The sequence below is a fragment of the Quercus lobata genome, chromosome 1 (genome assembly GCF_001633185.2).
Source record: "Quercus lobata isolate SW786 chromosome 1, ValleyOak3.0 Primary Assembly, whole genome shotgun sequence".
NCBI classification, from domain to species: Eukaryota; Viridiplantae; Streptophyta; class Magnoliopsida; order Fagales; family Fagaceae; genus Quercus; species Quercus lobata.
Window position 1 is genome coordinate 52,638,117 of NC_044904.1, and position 18,499 is coordinate 52,656,615.

Sequence of the window (18,499 nt, forward strand, 5' to 3'; positions counted from 1 at the left end):
TTTGGGTGGCGGCATCTCCAATATGAATTTGATCTTGGATGGGTCAACTTCTATCCCTCTATCACTCACTAGGAAGCCTAGCAATTTTTCAGCAGTTACTCCAAAGGTGCACTTTTGTGGGTTTAATCTCAATCTATATTCTTTAATCCTTTTGAAGAACTTCCTCAAGTTTGTGGCGTGGCTTCCTCTATCCTTGGACTTCACTATCATATCATTAATATACACCTCTACTTCATTATGCATCGTATCATGTAACAAGGCTATAGCCATCCTTTGGTAGGTTGCCCTAGCATTCTTGAGGCCAAACAACATTACCGTGTAACAATAGATTCCCCATTTGGTAGTGAAGGTGGATTTGGTCATGTCCTTGGGAGCCATCTTGATTTGGTTGTACCCTGAAAAACCATCCATGAAGGACATCAATGCACTCCTTGTTGTGTTATCCACTAAGACATCAATGTGAGGGAGAGGAAAGTCATCCTTAGGGTATGCTTTGTTCAAGTCCCTAAAATCCACACACATCCTTACCTTCCCATCCTTCTTAGGTATGGGCACAACATTGGCTATCCATTTGGGTTCATGTATGGGTTTGATGAACCCCACCTTTAATTGCTTAATGACTTCCTCTTTGATTTTTAAGAGCCATTCGGTCCTCATTCTTCTTAATTTTTGCTTGACAGGCACCATGTGGTCGTGAGTATCAATGTGATGTTGATCTATCTCGGGGTTAATTCCAGGCATATCTTCATAGGATTATGCAAAAATCTCTTGAAATTCTATGAGGAGTTCTTGAATATCTTTCTTTTCTTTTTCATTTATAGTTGAACCAATTTTAATTAAGCGTAGATTCTCATCATTGCCTAAATTAATAGTTTCAAGAGTTGGTTCCATATGTTCAATTTTCTTTTCCATTTTTTTATTAATTTCATTTTCAAATTTATTTGAATCACTTAAGTGCAGAATTTCAATGTTATGGGACACCTTCGAGGTCCATTTTGGCCAATCATGATCTTCCCACGATCCTGTGTCTCCTGATTTGAAAAAGTCATTGACATGGGCCCTCTTGAAAGTCATGGTCCCGAAGCACCCCTTAGTTGCAGCTTGAAGTTGGGTAGAGGTAAGTGGACTTTCCCTTTTGCCATCACGTGATTAATGCCTTCTTGAGTCAACTTACTTGGTTCATGATCAGCCTTATGTTTTTCAGCTTCTTCTTTCTCAATTTTAGAAAGGTGACCTATTATCTTCTTGAGACTTTAGCTTGCACCTCTATGCACTCGAGCATCCTTTGCATGAAGACCTTCTCACTTGTAGTGTCTATCTTTCCCTCTTGATAAGCCTTCCTTTCGGATGTCTCACCTTCCATTGGACTTGGATTGGAGTGATGTTTGAAAAGAAGCCCCATTTTCATTAAGTTCATGTCCCAATTAAAAGGTTCCTTTTACTTTTTAGGTGTTCTTGGATGATTCTTAAGTTCATTTTAATGGAGGCCCAATTACAATGTCACTCCCTTTCCTCTCATGGATCCTCGCCCCTTGTTTTATTGGGCTTTAGTCCATTTACAACAAAAGCTCTCATCTTACTCTCATGGGCTTTCATTAGAATGCACTTAGGAATTTTCAAACCTGTCTCAAACTTGGGCTTGCAGTGTATTCATCACTTTCGGGCCTTCCAATCTTTATTCATTATTTCATCATTTTTTCTTTGAATAGCCCTCTAGCTAGAGTACATTGTAGCCTTCCTCTCAAAGTCTATGAAATTCTCATCATTTTGGGCCTAGGCATACAACAAAGAGACCCAAGATTAGGGAAGTTCATTTTGGTTTAGAAGGATGTTGGATGTTAAGTCCATAGCGTATTTGTTATCTTAGGCCCAATGTCCTTTTTTTCAAAATGGCCTTTTCATCTTGGGCCTATGATAGCAATTAAGTTATGGTCTTATGAACCTTTCAAGTTAAGATATGTCTTTGGATTTAGGGACAAGCCTCTTATATGTGAGAACTTCTTTTCTTTTGTCCCATAACATCTTAGGGTATACCATAACTTTAGGGCCATCCCTTCGAACACATGATATATGGTTGAACAAACAAGAGATATATGAAGGGTACCCTTCCTGGTAGGATCTAGGATTTCTCTAGTGTGGGTAGGCTTCTTAAGGCTAAATGGATAGATAAGTAGGTCACTCACAACTAGGTGGGCTATGATTCCAACTGAGGGCCTAAGTGGACCCCATAATGGATTGGTAGAAAACCTTTAATGTACTCAAGGCCCATTATAGGCGATGACATCGATTGTGAGTTGGTGGGATGAACTTCCGAAAACTTAGGCCTGAATGGAGCCTTCCATCTTCCCACTCATCGCTGACCAAGGTTAAGGGACAAAAGAACTAGTGATGTGTGTACAAAACAAGTATTGAAAAAGTTTTAATTAAGGTTAAGAAACAAGACACATAGGAATTAAACTCATAATTCCCCAGCAGAGTCACCACTTTAGGCATAAGGGAAAAGAGTGCTGGAGTCGCCACCTAGTTATATGGTTTAGGAACCATGAATATAGCATCCTTTCGAGGAAGGACCTTTGATCTAACTACTAGAGTATGGGTTCAGAGTTTAGGAATGCTCTTGGGAAGGTGTTAGGCACCTAAGATTGCCCAACCCTAAGGTTGGCTTCTCATCATTGTGACTTACGTCCTAACCTTATTAAAAACATGCTCAGCACTTGTATCTATACACACACACACACACACTAACATACATCTAAGCATACAATCATGGCATCATTCATCCCAAAACACATACCTATCTACCCTTAAACAAAGGAGAGCCAAACACAAATGAAACCCTAGCATTTGTCTAACATATGAAAACCCTATCATTAATCTAAAACAAGGCAGCAACTTAAACATGGCAACAAGGCATTAACGTATTACAAACCCTAATCAAACATCTAAGCATGTTCCATCATACCATCAAAGTAAAACCCTAACACAAATGCATGGACATTGCTAATGTATGACTTACCCTTTACTTACCTCTCAATGGTATAGCACCTATGGCATCAATGCATGAGCATGTGAATGAATGACACTAAAACTAAGAAAACCCTAATCTAAACATGCGACAACAAATAAACATGTTAAAAGGTGGATGAGCAATTATGGGGCTTAAACATATGAAAAAGAGACTACACAGAACAAACATGTGAAAGTAGAAACAGAACAGACAAGGATTTAGGGTTTCTGGGTAACAGCATCACACATGCTAGAATAGGTTTGCGTACACATGAATTTAGCTTGTGTATGCAGGCTAGATCATGCGTACGCATATCCTTCCCCAAAAAACCTAAAAACACAAAACCAGAGTAGAACCTTAAAACAACAAACTAACAACCTACGGACACAAAAAAAGAAAGGAACTAATAGGATAAACTAAGCAAACATGTATGAACATAAACCAAACCAAAAATGAGATTAAAACAAGAGAAGAAAGGCAGAAAATAAAAAGAAAAGCTATAAAGAATACCTTAAAGCAAAAGCTCCCAGGCTTGATTTTTAACTGTTCTCCTCAGTCAAATCTATCACAATTCAATAAAATGATGATTAACAATCATAAACTCAAAGGATTGGGGCTAGAAAAGGTCCCAATCAAATAAAAAATGACTTGAGGGTGTTTTGTGAAAAACTCCTTTTTGATTCACTATTTTCTAATGAATCTTAAGTTTTTCCCATGAGATTTTTTGTGTTTTGAAAATGTACCATGTAAGGCTTTTTATAGTTGAAAAAAATGAGGTTTGGAATGGCTCCCAGACGATGTGGGATTCATTCCAAACCTCAGTCATTGTTACAGAAAACTTATCTTTCTTATACTTTTGAAACCCTAGATGCATAAGCAAGAATGTGTCTACGTATGCATGCTTTAGCTTGTGTACGTAGGCTGTGGGTTACTTTGGTCATTTAATTTTCCAAAAATAGATTTTTGCTCATTTAAAAGGTTATATTTTCCATTTTAACAATTTTCAAGTCAATTTAATATTTGATTAGGCTCTAAACTGGCCTTGGGCCTTAAAGTTCAAGCATCATTGGGGAATGGGGGCCTGAGTTGTAAGAGGTACAAAATGCGGTGTTTACACCCACCATCAAGATCCATACCCACCATTCTGATTAGAGATCCACTCCATTTAATACATGCTTAACCAACATGAATGTTGAGATGATTGACTTAAGAGAGAGACAGAGAGAGAGAAAAAAAAAGGTGACCGGAGAGAAAAATGTCACTGGTTTGAGAGAGTGTGTGTGTGTTTGTTTAGAGAGAGAGAGAGAGAGAGAGAGAGAGAGAGAGAGAGAGAGGATATATTTTTTATTAAAACAAGTTGCTAACCCGTGCGATGCACGGGAAAGTTCTTAGAAAAACTAAAATTTTCCAATTAAGAAGTGGTCAATTCAGTAAAGTTCTTAGAAATACTAAAATTTTCCAATTAAGGAGTGGTCAATTCGGTGAGAAAATGAATGTCATTATTAATATTTTTGGAGGGTTGAGAGAAATTTAGTTAAGATAAATAGACCTTTTCGCTATGGATTTTAAAGAATAAGTCACACAAATGGTTAATTACGACACTAATATCCAAAGGAATACACATAATTCATTAGAATGTAAAGGATTTGAGTTGGTGAGCCAAGGTGTGTGTGTGTGTATATGTAGTGATCTCGTCTCATATTTCTTAGTCTATCAACAAAATTCTAAAAAATAATATGATGTTTAAACATTGGTTATTGCTTGCACAACAAAAAGGGTAAAATTTCAAATCAAAATATTACATATCACATATCACATCTAAAAGAAACACTAACAAAAAGTAAAAATATACAACATGCACTAATAACAAAAATTTATAATATTTGAAGAGTTTTGCAAATCAACTCAACAAAATCTTATTAAATTGGTTAGGGGCAGCTTCACTAACTATATTTTGTCTATATAAATAACCATCTTCAGAAGACTTTTGCTTAAATTATCATACTAAATTTGATAAAACAGGTGCAAGCATATTGTTGTTGACTCTACACTATATCCCAAAGAGTTTCTCTTGGATTGCTTCATTCTTATCTCTGGCTTTACAACTAAAGCTCCCTCATCCTGCCTTGTAAAACTTTGCAGAAAAAGGCAGAATCACTCCACCTTTGTTTATCTCTCAATAATTAAGATAGGTAGCTAACTTACACATTTACAGAATTTTCATTTTCTACTTTTGCAGCCCCCAAAAAAAAGTTGTCTTGATTTTATCAAAAGCTTGCCTGCCATTAGCATTTAGTGTATACACCATTAGCATAGATACAAATTAATTCAAGAGTAGCCTTGTTTTAAAAAGGCCATAAAGCTCAAATATCACCAGCAATCAAATAAATGAATTCACTGCTCAGTACTAACAGTAAAATTCTCATTAATCTAGTGCAATATAGAACAAATGTAGATTTTATAAAAATATCCTATAATACATACACAATATATCTTACTTCCATATTCATGTTCTAAATGGTTTTGCTTTAATATATAACATAATAAGGATTTGTGTCAATACTAATATGCTATAAACCTAATGTAGATTTTGCTCTCATATATTTTGTGCCTTAGTGACAAAATTCACAAAAGTCCCATCCAGTAGTTTAGGCTATTGTTTCCATGTTTTGAAAAACATAAGTTGATATTTATTGAAAAAGGAATGAAATAAAAAAATAATTAAAAATCACAAAATGAAGAACCAAAAATCAAGAACATAGAGGGAGATTGTTGGACGCAGAATTAACAAACCTAGCATGAATTGTGAAGAGTCAATTGGTAAGATTTTAGACTCAATTAGAAAGGAAGCAACTCTAAAAGTTGAAGCTCGCCAAGCTCTCTTGCATTGTTTTGTACCTCCAAAGGTAGGGATACCAAGGGTTTTACTAGATGAACAACTAATAGACCAAACAAATCGGCCCACATTTCAACCATCAATAACACACCCAAAATGACAAAAATCTAAATAGATTAAAATGGAAGATGGAAAAAGAACTTAACAATTTATTTATAATTGTTGAAAATGTTATAGGATTTCCAAAACTGCTAAAGTTTGTCAGAGTCAACAAATTTTATATACCTAATGGAAACCCTTACTTGGTTCTTCATCTTAAACACTTATAAAATTAATCTATTCAGCCCACATTGAATTATGTATTTGTATGATTCTAACTCATAAAGTCTATAACTTATCCAAAATTTCTCAATCCAATCAAAGAATTAAACAAAGATATAAAAAATTAGGGAGAGATTATAGGCACTGGTTGGGCACATCCTTAAAAGCATATACAGTTGAGAGAGAAATCATCACTTCTGAATCAAGCACAATCCTTAACAATGAAAATATCATGAGACCTAAGATGTAAACCTTTTTTTTTTTTTTTAGTTTCCAAAGTCAACAAATTTATATTAAATATTTAAAAAACAAACAAAACAAACAAAAAGAAAAGAAATATATAATACTCATTTCCAAACTTTCAAGGGCTTTAGGTAATTGCTCATACTTATACTCCTTCATCTCCACCACTCTCACACCTTCTAAAATACCAAAATTAACTAACTTAGATTCTTACTCACTAGGGGCAACAATAGTAGTAGCAAGAGACACAATCGAATTGTTATGATTCGGTTCAATGTGTAATGCCAGCACTAAGCACTATCTTTGTGAAAAATAATAATCCTGAATTCAAGTTCGAGGATAATCCAATAATAGCCTAAAAAAATAGTTTTGTGTACCTAAAAACAATAAGCAAAAATATTCAACCATTATTAGAACAATTAAAAACCAAAAAAGACAAATTTCTTTCAAACTAAATAATTAGCCTTTTGGAATTGTAGTAGCCAAAGAAGTAACAGGAAAAGCCTTCTAGAAACTAATTATAAATCAAAACCTTAATTAAAACCAAATGTATCCCATAAGAAAATAGTAATTAACTGCCACTAACACCCAAAAATCTATAAAATATTTAGAACCTTATTGTTAAGCTTTGACTAAATGAACACAATTTGAAAACCAATGTGCCAAATTGGATCCAAAAACCACAAATTCAAGTTGTAACTTATCTGACCTAAAATTGCAGAGACATTTTGTGTAGTCTAGGCATGTAATTGTTCATTAACAATAGCTACATCTTGTGCAGTCCAAGCATCTTAAAAGCACACAATTCACATATTGTGCTGTTTGCAAAGACATGAGAAATACAAAAGAAGTTGATCAAGAACGCTTAACCTCCAAATATCAAAAGAATGAAAATTAGACAATCTTAAGCTAAACTGGTCTTTCAATCAAATGAATGCAATAGTAATAATTATAAAGAAAGAGAGGTAAACATTGGGTTATTGTTAGAACAGAACCTTGTCTTGTAGGTAAACCTATCAAATGTATGTGATAGCAATATACACATGAACTATTCACCTGATATTCCTAATAAATGAAAAATAAATTCTAAAATTAAATTGCCCCTATGAAAATTCTTAATTCATGCAATCAAAAAATTTTGTTGGCACATTAAGTAATCAGCAAATTTCTTTTATTATATTAACATAAACAAATTTTGAGCTCCTTTAAAGCTACACCTTTTCTTCTAAATGAAAATCCAAATCAAAAAGTTTTTATTCCCCTAGAACATGAAATTTATTCCTCCATTGAGTCGTTTAATATTCCTCAAAATGGAAAGACATATTTCTCATATATATTCATAGAAGGAGTTGATAAAAACTCTCTAAACCTAGCATATTATATAGTCTATTGTCAACTGGACAAATATATTGTCCTAGAGATCAAGGATATGATGAAAAGGGCAAACTATTATCAAATTTAAGGGAAAAGAAAATGAATTTTGTAACCACTTTATGCAAAACTAAAATGAACATTTTATTTTTTTTCTTAATGAAAATATAGTGGCATGAGCTTAAGAAGGGACGGTCATGCATAATTTGTCCGGCAGCTTGTGGATGATTAGGACTATGTTGAGTTTAGCGAGACCCGTCTCATGCCTTCCCTCATAGCGGAGATATGCATTCTTTCCCTTTACTTACCTTTCTTCTTTTCTTGTATTTCTGTGCATGGTGATACTCAAATGTGATGCTTATGTCAGATTGGTCTTGCTACTAGTGGTCCTGTTGACCCCCCTCATCTACCCTATTTGGTTTGCACTTATGTCCCTAATGGCTTTGCTTGGTAGTGTCCTATGGGATGTAACATAAATGTCATGGGATACCCTTTTCCAGAGGGTATATGAGCGGTGAGCTCTTTTGCATCCTTGTCTTGTATTTTCTTTTCTTATGTCTTTGAACACTTGTTCTAACATTGTCTTCTTTTCAAATTCATCCCACTGTAGAGGAGCATGAGGAGCTTATCTTGCTTGCAAGGAATTTCAAGTTGGAGTTGATCGAGTATTCTAGGCAGATTTATGGTCCTAGAGGGATTGCTCACCCGGGTGATGATGATGATGATGATGATGGTGATTCAGAGACCATCTCTAGCTACCAGTCGAGGAAGAGGCATTTTCGGTGATCCTGCAGACAGACAAATAGACACACAAACACAAAACATGTTTCTTTTTTCTTTTTTTCCTTTTATTAGCATGTATTTCTACACTTTGATTTTTTTTTTTTTGAGACATTGGGTTGTATTTAAGAACACTTTTTACATTTCTGCTTTTATTTCGGACATGTACTTATTTTACAACTTATGGGAATTTTATATATTGTTTTTCTTTTCTCTTTTCATTGATGCTTGAAAATCTGAGCTTGAGTGTGCCTTGAGCAGTCCCTTAGGTTGTAGAAATCATAGGAGAAGCCTTGGTGGAGGAGCCATACTCCAAATAGGAGAAGCCTTGCGTGCATATACGCATGCCCATGTACAGAGGCTTTGACCATGCATACACACTCTTGACCCTACATACACATGTGGTGGGCCAAAATACCCTAGTCGCTTCTCCTAAGTATAAAATAGCCAATAGGGGCCTCCAAACCTTCACAAAACGTGTTTTAAGCCTAGAAAACACCTCTCAAGGTTTCCCAATGGCAAAATTCACTCTTTTAGAGGTTTTGGCATGGATTGAGAAGCTTGGTCCCACTTTCAAGGATGCTCTCATCCCTCTTGGTCTCTTTGCATCTTTTCCTATCATCAAATCAAAGTGGATGAACCTCTTCTTCATGCTGCTGCTGAATTTTGGATTCCTACTCGGCACATTTTCCAATTCAATGGTTTGGAACTATGCCCTATTTTTGAAGAATTTAGTGCAATCATGGGCGAACCCGACGTTAGTACTTTCATTCTTCCCACTACCGATGAGGACTTTTTGACTAGGCTCATCAACTCTTGGGGATTCCTCTTGCTATGGCTCAGAGATGGTGCATGCTTAACAAGTTGAATATTCACATCGTTTTCACGTACTTTTCTTAGAGGAATGTTCCTTTGGCTGGGGTGCAGCACTCTTATTATCTCAATGCCTTCTGTCTAGCGAGATTCCTATAATTTTTGAATGGATTGCCTTTCGGTTTTCAACCCATTGAGGCTCCTTATATCGTCTTTGAATACTTCTATCTATTTTTCCTTTTTTTTTTTTTTTTTTTCAATCTATCTTTCCTTTTTCCACTCAACACTCATGCTTTCTTTTTCTCATCCTCAGATATGGCTGTACGAGAGGCTCCAATTGCTTCATCCTCCCACTACCCCTCCTAATCAATATTAGGAAAAGCTTTATCATGATCGCAGGATCAAAAACAAGGAGATGGATCCTGCTAAGTTCACTGAGTTTCTGAAGCATCTTTCCACTTTAGATGTCTAATGGGTAGTGGAATGGTGGCGCATTACAAACATGGTCAACCGCATTTCCAAAGACAACTGTGTTCCTTTGGTTGGGCTTCGCCATTGCTCTTACTACTCCACATGTCATATTGCAAGACAATTTGGTGATAACCAAGGTGTCTCTAATAATGATGGCATCTTTCATATCTTGGTCTTCAATGATAGGATCTTGGATAGAATCCGTGAGACTTGGTTGAAGAGGATGGTGGCTAAGGATATCCATTTCCCTCGATTTCTTCATCCAATCTCAGGGTACAAGGCTTGGTTGGCTGCTGACATGAGATCGATTCATAGGGAAGAGAAAGCTTACTAGAAGTCCAACAGAAGAAAGAGGATCGACTAACTTCCTTGATATGCCCCAAATTTTACTTTTCTATACTCTATGATTCTCATGTCTTTTCTTTTGAATTTAATAAAGGATTGGAATTTTCCAAATCCCCTATGGAAACAATTTTAGTATCTTTAAATTTAAGCAAAAAGAGAATAAACCATTTTATTATCTTTTTTTTTTTTTTTTTTTTTTTTTTTTTTTTTTTTTGTCATGTAATTTTTTCTCATGACGTCCTTGCTGGAATTTTCACCATGCCTATGGTCTTTTCCCCTATCTTTTGCCTAGATTTCCTTTTTGAGTTTTCAACCTAGCGGGGTTTCTTTGCCTTCGCTTTGCCTAGGCTGCCCTTTCGGGTTTTCAACTTAGCAGGCTTTTCCTTTTTTTCTTCAAATTTTATACTTTTGGAGTCTAATTCTTGGATCAAAAGTTTCATCTCTAAGTGCCTTTAGGACTAGATTTCCTTCCTTAAGGTTCCTAGGCTTCACTTTCTTGTTAAGTGCTTTAGCAATCCTCTTTTGATAACCTTGTGCATGGTACTATGCTTTAGCTCTCTTTTCATCTATCAAAGCCAACTGTTCATATCTTTCTCCCATCCAATCTTCTTCTAGGACCTTGATTTCTATCAGTACTCTTAAAGATTGTATCTCCACCTTAACAAGAAGTATGGCTTCACTCCCATAAACCAAAGATAAAAGGGTTGCCCCAGTTGATGCATGGATAGAAGTTTTATAACCCCATAAGGCAAACAGAAGCTTTTCGGCCCAATCCTTGTATGTCACTACCATCTTGGCTGGGATATTCTTAATGTTTTTATTGGCTGCTTCTACAGCTTTATTAGTCTGTGGTCGGTATGGCAAAGACTTGTGATGCTCAATGTTGTACAGCTCCATGATCCTTCAAACTTCTCCTTCAAAGTGGGAACCGTTATTCGAGATGATTTCTTGTGGTACCCTAAACTGATAAATGATGTTGTTCTCTATGAATTAAGCCACATGCTTAGCCGTGGAAATGATGTTGTTCTCTATGAACTTCTCCTCCATGATGTTGTTCTCACTAGGTGGTACATGGTTCAAGTTTGCATGTGTTTGGCAGTTGTAGCAACTCTTTACAAAGTCCACGCAATCGATTTCCATTGTGTTCCAATATTATCCAATCTTTAGGTTCTTCTTTGTTAACATCCTCCTATTCATGTGAGGACCAAAAATCCCTTGATGAACTTTTTCCATAACTCTCTTGGCTTCTTTTTTCTTTAGAAAGCGAAGGTGTATACCATCATAGGACCTCCTATAGAGCTGACCTCCACATAGGATGTATTGCATTGCCATCATCCTAATCGAACGACGTTCTCTCTTATTGACACCGTTAGGGTATATTCCCAGTTCTAAGAACTTTATAACGTTATAATACCAAAGAACTCCTTCTTCCTCTATAGCCATCATTGAAGATTCCGTTCTATTTGTTCAATCTCTAAAGGTCGTGTCTATACCCCTTCGAGTATTTCAACCATGGAGGCTAAAGTAGCCAAGGCATCTGTGAAATGATTTTGAGCTTCAGGGATGATGGTGTATTCGATCCTATCAAAGGTTTTGGTCAAATCCTCTAAGTATTGCTAATAAGGTTTTAAGTGTTCTTCCTTCAGTTTCCACCATTTTTATGCCTGGGCTATGACCAAAGTTGAATCTCCAAAGTCTTCTGCCTTCTTTACACCTAACTATTTGTTAGGACATATGTGAATCATGTTAGGAACACATGTCAATGTAGAATTGGCTAATCCTTTGACAAAATGTACTTTACTTGTAATTGGGTAGATTTAGGATGTGTTTAATACTTCAAGGAACAAGGTTTCAAGTCATGCAAATTTGTTCAAGAATCAAGTGAAGAAGTGTTGGATTTTAAAGCTCGATAGATAGCAACTATCGAGGTTTAAAAGGCAGCTTTTGCCCGATGCTTGACAGCTGCTCGATAGATAACCTATCTATCGAGATTTACAAAAATCAATTTTTCAGATCTGATTTCACTCCAATCCATATATACATGTTTCGGCTTTCTTTTCTCACAGTCCTAAACATATATAAGGATTGTTTTAAGGGCCGTCACAGCTGATGTAACTGAATGCGAAGGTTTTTCACTAGCGTATTGTGATTGGAGACAATTTGCCCTAGTTCATCTTTTTCTTCAAGAAGCTGCTGCATTTGTATGCCGTAGGGTTTTGTAACCAATGAGCTTCGTGATCTTCATCGTGTTGATGAACTAAAGAACTTTGCAGCCAACATCCTTCTCAAGTTGGTGGTTAGTCATGTACTTGGATTCGTGCATCGATTGGTTAGTCACATACTGGGAGCCGTGCATTGAAAAGGAGAGATTGTCACTACAGAACAAGTCCAATTAGATATTAGGGTAAGGATTCAAATGTAGGTTAGTATAAGGTATTGAGATTCTTTTACTTGTAACCACTTGTTGTGATAATAGTGGATTCTCGGGAGTGGTGACCTTAAAATCACCCGATAAACAAATCACCTGCCAACTTTATTTTCTGCTACATTTTAACTTAGTTGGTGATTTTTTTGTGTTACCACGCATATTACATGTTAATTAACTTAATTAATTCACTTGGCTAATTAATTTTTTAACTTATCACAAGGGGTCAATACATTCTTGGCCTATCACTCTTGAAGAGCTTCCATTCCGGCAATACAACCCACATATTCTACCATGTTCTTAGTTGCCTCGAAGTTCAACTTGACTGCCAAAGTTATGTGAGATCCATCAAGGGTTATCAAAAGTATTCCTATCCCATTTCCATATTGATTCACAGCTCTATCGAAATAAATCTTCCATGCCCCTAGTTCGATATCCAAAATATCCTCATCCAAGAAATCTTCTTTACCATTTTCTCCTTCTATAGGGTTTTTGGCACAAAAATCTGACATGGTGTAGACACTGCATTTTGTACCCCTTACGACTTGGGCCCCCGTTCCTCAATGATGCCCAAACTCTAAGGCCCAAGGCTAGTTTAAAGTCCAATTAGATATCAAATTGACTTGGGGAGTGTTAAAATGGAAAATATAACCTTTTAATTGAGAAAAAATTTATTTTTGGAAATAAAATGACTAGGTACGTGGGCCAAAGCATGTGTACGTAGGCATACTCGTGCGTCCACAGCTTGGGTTTTAGAGACATAAAATAGGCAAGTTTTCTGCAATAATAGTTGAGGTTTGGAATGAATCCCACATCGTCTAGGAGCCGTTCCAAAACCCATTTTTCCCACTATGTAAAGCCTAACATGGTATATTTTTAAGACACAGAAATCCCATGGGAAAAATACAAGATTCACTAGAAAATAGTGAATCAAAAGGGAGTTTTTCACAAAATAGCCTCAAGTCAATTTTGTTTGATTGGGACCTTTTCTGGCCCTAATCCTTTTAGTTTAACATTGCTAATCACATTTCAATTGAATTGTGATAGATTTGACTGAAGGGAATGGTCAAAATCAGCTTATAAAGCTTCTCATTTGAGGTATTAAGTCTAAATCTATCTTTTTATTCCTTTTTCTTTTCTGTCTTTCTTTTCAGTTTTAATCTTGTTTGTTTGCTTTATTTATGCTTATATATATATATATATATATTTGTTTAGGTTAGTTTTAATCCTGTTTTTTTGCTTTGCTATTTTTGGGTTAGGGTTTCGAGCAAAGCTGTACACACATGCCTTATGCATGCGTACATGGGCCTCATGTTATGTACGCAGGTGCTTGGCCTACATACGTAGCCTTCGGTATGTGTACATAGGCCACTACCCAGAAACTCTAGTTTAGTCTTCTGCTTCTATCTCATTCTATTTTCTTATCTCACATGTTCCTGTTTAAATTTCTTTTTATGTATATGCATATTTGATGCCTTTATTTCACATGTTTTTATTGTTATTTACCTTTGATATGCTAGATTAGGGTTTCAGCTCTTGTTTCTTAGTTTGATACCTTGAACATGCATTCACATGCCCATGCATGATGCCATGGGTGCCAAGTTGCTAGAAGGTGAGTAAAGGTAAGTCATACATTCATATTCACATGCATATGTGTTGTTATGTTTTGTTTGATGAACATGTACATGTGTTGTTAAGTTGCATATTGTTTTTAATTGATAAATGATGTACTTGCTGCCATGATTAAATTGTTGCCTTATATATGACATGATAGGGTTTTCACATGTTAGATGAATGCTAGGGTTGTATATGTGTGGTTTGGTTTCTTATGCTTTATGGACGGATATGTATGTGTTTTGGGATGATGATGCCATGTTGTATGTTTAAATGTATGCTAGTGTGTGTGTGAGTTTAGGACATAAGTGTGAAACATGATTTTATCGAGTTTGAGATGTAAGACACAATGATGAGTGGCCAACCTTAGGGTTGGGCGGTCTGAGGTGCCTAACACCTTCCCAAGAACATACCTAAATTCCCAACCCATATCTCTGATAGTAAGCTCAATGGTCCTTTCTCAAAAGGACACCATATCCATGGTTCCTAGGCCATTGCAAAACTAGGTGGTGACTCCTCCATTATGTCCATAGTGGTGACTCCACTGGGGATTATGAGTTTAATTCCTATGTCTTATTTGGTTTCTTTTGTCCCTTAACCTCGGTTGGTGATGAGTGAGAAGATGGAAGGCTCTATTCGAGCCCAAATCTTCTGGAGTTCATCCCACCAACTCAAAATTGGTGTCATCGCCTATAATGGGCTTTGAGTACGTTAAAGGTTTGCTACCAATCCACTATGGGGTCCACTTAGGCCCTCGGTTGGAATCATAGCCCACCAAGTTGTGAGTGACCTACTTATTTATCCCTTTAGCCTTAGGGAGCCTACCTACACTAGGGAAATCCTAGACCCTATCACAAAGGATACCCTTTATATTTCTTGTTTGTTCAACCATATATCATGTGTTTACCTAATTTTAAAGAACAAATAAAAGATGTAAAAATGGAAGGGATTGCCCTAAAGTTATGTATACCCTAAGATGTTTTGGGATAAAAGAAAAGAAGTTCTCACATATAAGAGGCTTACCCCTAAATCTAAAGGTATATTTTAACTTGAAAGGTTCATAAGACCATAGCCTAATTGCTATCAAAGGCCTAATAGGAAAAAAAAAACCCTTTAGAAAAAGAGGACTTTGGGCCTAAGGTAACAAATATTCTATGGACTTAGCATCCAAAATCCTACAAAGCCTATATGAACTTCCTTAATCTTAGGCTTGCCTGTTGTATGCCTAGGCCCAAAATGATGAGAACTTCATGGACTTTGAGAGGAAGGGTACAATATATTCTAGCTAGAGGACTATTTCAAAAAAAGAAAAAGAAATGATAAATAAAAATGAAAAGCCCAAAGGTGATGAATAAATTGTAAGCCCTTGTTTGAGACAAAAGGTTGAAAATTTCTAATTGCATTCTAATGAAAAGCCCATGAGAGTAAGATGAGAGCTTTATTGTAAATGGACCAAAGCCTAATGAAATAAGGGGCAAAAATCCATGAGAGGTAAGGGAGTGATATTGTAATTGGGCCTTCATTAAAATGAACTTAAAAATTTTCCAAGGACACCTAAAATGTTAAAAAACCTTTAATTGGGACATGAACTTAATGAAAATGGCACTACTTTTCAAGCATCATTGCACCATCAAAGTCAAGAAAACACGTCCCCACTCCCATTTGGATTCGAGAGAAAGGAAAGAACTTGATCAAGATTGAGGACACACACTAAGAAAAGGAAGAGACCCCCATAAGAAACAATGACTACCTCCATGGAAGACTCAATGGCATAGAAGATCCTTAAGGCTTTGGATGAACATGGAGAGGCCCTTAACAAAATTTGGGGGGGGGGGGGGTAGACTAGGTTGGAGGAATCTAGCTCAAGAAGCCTTCACATGTGGAAATTTATGATGATAAGGAGGAAGTGGAAGAATGGGATGAAAAGGATAGAGTGAAATATGAAAGGAAAAAGCAAGTTGAGAAGCTCACCATGGAAACCATAGCTATGAGGGAAAAAATGGAGAAAATGCAACTCACCTTCCGTAAGGCATAAGGGATGGATGATTACCTTTATAACATGGGGGGGATGAGTTTAGAGGCTCCTATTGCATTGCCTCCTAAGTTCAAGATTTCCGATGTGGAAAAGTTTGATGGGACTGGAGATCCAAAGCAACATGTAAGAAGATACCTAAGCATCGCTGAAATGAAGGGGCTAGATGAGAAGCAAACTTTACTTGCATTTCCCCTCTCACTCACGGGAGGTGCATCAAGGTGGTACTATAGCCTTGATCCAAGCAAAACTAAGGTGTGGAATGAACTAGTGGAGTTGGTTGTGGACCAATTCATCTTTAACACCATAATTGATGTGACTCTAAGGGATTTGGAGACTACCAAACAAGGTGTAGAGGAGACATTTTCCGAATACATGACTAGATGGAAGACCAAGGCGTCTAGAATGGTCAATAGGCCAAATGAGAAGGACTAAATCAATATGATCATCAAGAACTTGCTTCCGGCTTATAATAGTAGGATTTTTTCGTTGCTTATTAGCTCATTGGAGAACTATGTGATTGTGGGACAAGAATTGAAGACGCTATCAACAATGGAAAATTGGAGAAAGGTGAAAGTAAGCCTTCAACCAAGAAAACATATGGAGGGGGAGCACCCACCACTAAAGCACCCAATCCCGTAAATGTGAGTGCCATCATGCCCCAACAAATACTAGCCTACCTAAAGAAAGCTCATCGAGAATTCTCCGACCTAGGAACCCTTACCCAAGCATATGAAAACCTATCCTCTAAAGGATTTATAAAACCTTTAGACCCTACACCCATGCCTAATCCCATACCTCTGACTTGGAACCTCAATGAATATTGCCATTACCACCAAAAATTCAACCACAAATCTGACAATTGCTTCCACCTTAAACATGAAATACACAATGGAACCCTTCCAAATCCAAACATTATCACCAAAACCAACATCAGAAAGAACCCTTTGCCCGATTACCATAGGGCTCCTCCTCTATATCAAAATTGGGTGCAAATAGATGAAATTGAATGAGATTGCTCAAAGTTGATAGAAACTACAAATGTCAATATCAATGTTGTGGAAGTCCAAGGAATATGGGATGAAGAAGATGAACTCTTAAAGGAAGCGGTAGCGGTGTGGGGAATACTTCCTAAAGGAGTGATAGGATTAAAGAAAAGGGTTTTGGAGGACAATGTAGCAAATATCACTAGGAGTGGGAAGCACTACAAACCATCCTTTTTGGAAAAGGATCATCTTGGTAGAGATTTAGGGGAAGGGTCCAAGCCCATGGAACCTAAAGGAAAAGAAGACAAAGAAGAAGAAGATAGGGTCTTAATGCAATTGAAGAATATCCAAGCTCATGTGTCCATATGGGGCATACTAATGGCCTCTCAAAAGCATCGTAAGGCTCTCTTGGACTCCTTGAATGGGAGTGAAGTACCTATAGAAACTACACCACAAGAAGTTTTGTCTCTCATAGGAGTCGAGGGTTCCTCACACTCCCTCATTGCCTTTTTTGATGAAGATCTCCTTGCTGGAGGAGCTACTCATACTAGACCCTTACAAATCACCATTGAATGCATGGGTGCTAAGGTTGGTACTTATTGAAAATGGGTCCACCTTGAATGTTTGTCCTTTTAGGACCACCCTCACTATTGGCCTAGACATGGGGACTATCATCCCTTTAGCCTTAATCGTAAGGGCATATGACAACACTTCAAGGAAGGTCACGGGAAGGCTCCTTGCAAGATTAGGCCAATAGAAACCATTGTGGAGTTTTATGTCATGGATATCACCCCAAATTACAACCCTCTCTTGGGAAGAGCTTGGCTTCACCCCAATGGGGCAATCCCCACCACACTACACCAAAAGATAAAGATCCCATGGAAATGGGGGATTGCCATAGTGCTTGGAGATGGTGAAATTTTAGCATTGGTTTATGGACTCGAGGAAGGAGGAAGTGAGCTTCAAATGAGTGGTGGAACAAAAGGGTAAAAGATCATTTGATTCTGATTTCTTGTACGAATACGAACCGTGAAAGCGTGGCCTATCAATCCTGTAGACCTTCGGAATTTGAAGCTAGAGGTGTCAGAAAAGTTACCAAAGGGATAATTGGCTTATGGCAGCCAAGCATACCCTGGCCTTCGCTGCCTTGCCCAAAAATTTTGAGTTATTTCCTAAAAAATGAGGGTTTTTTTGGAGCCCAAAGAGGCAGGCGTTGGGCATGGCAAGGTGCTAAGAGGCATGCATGCCACACCAC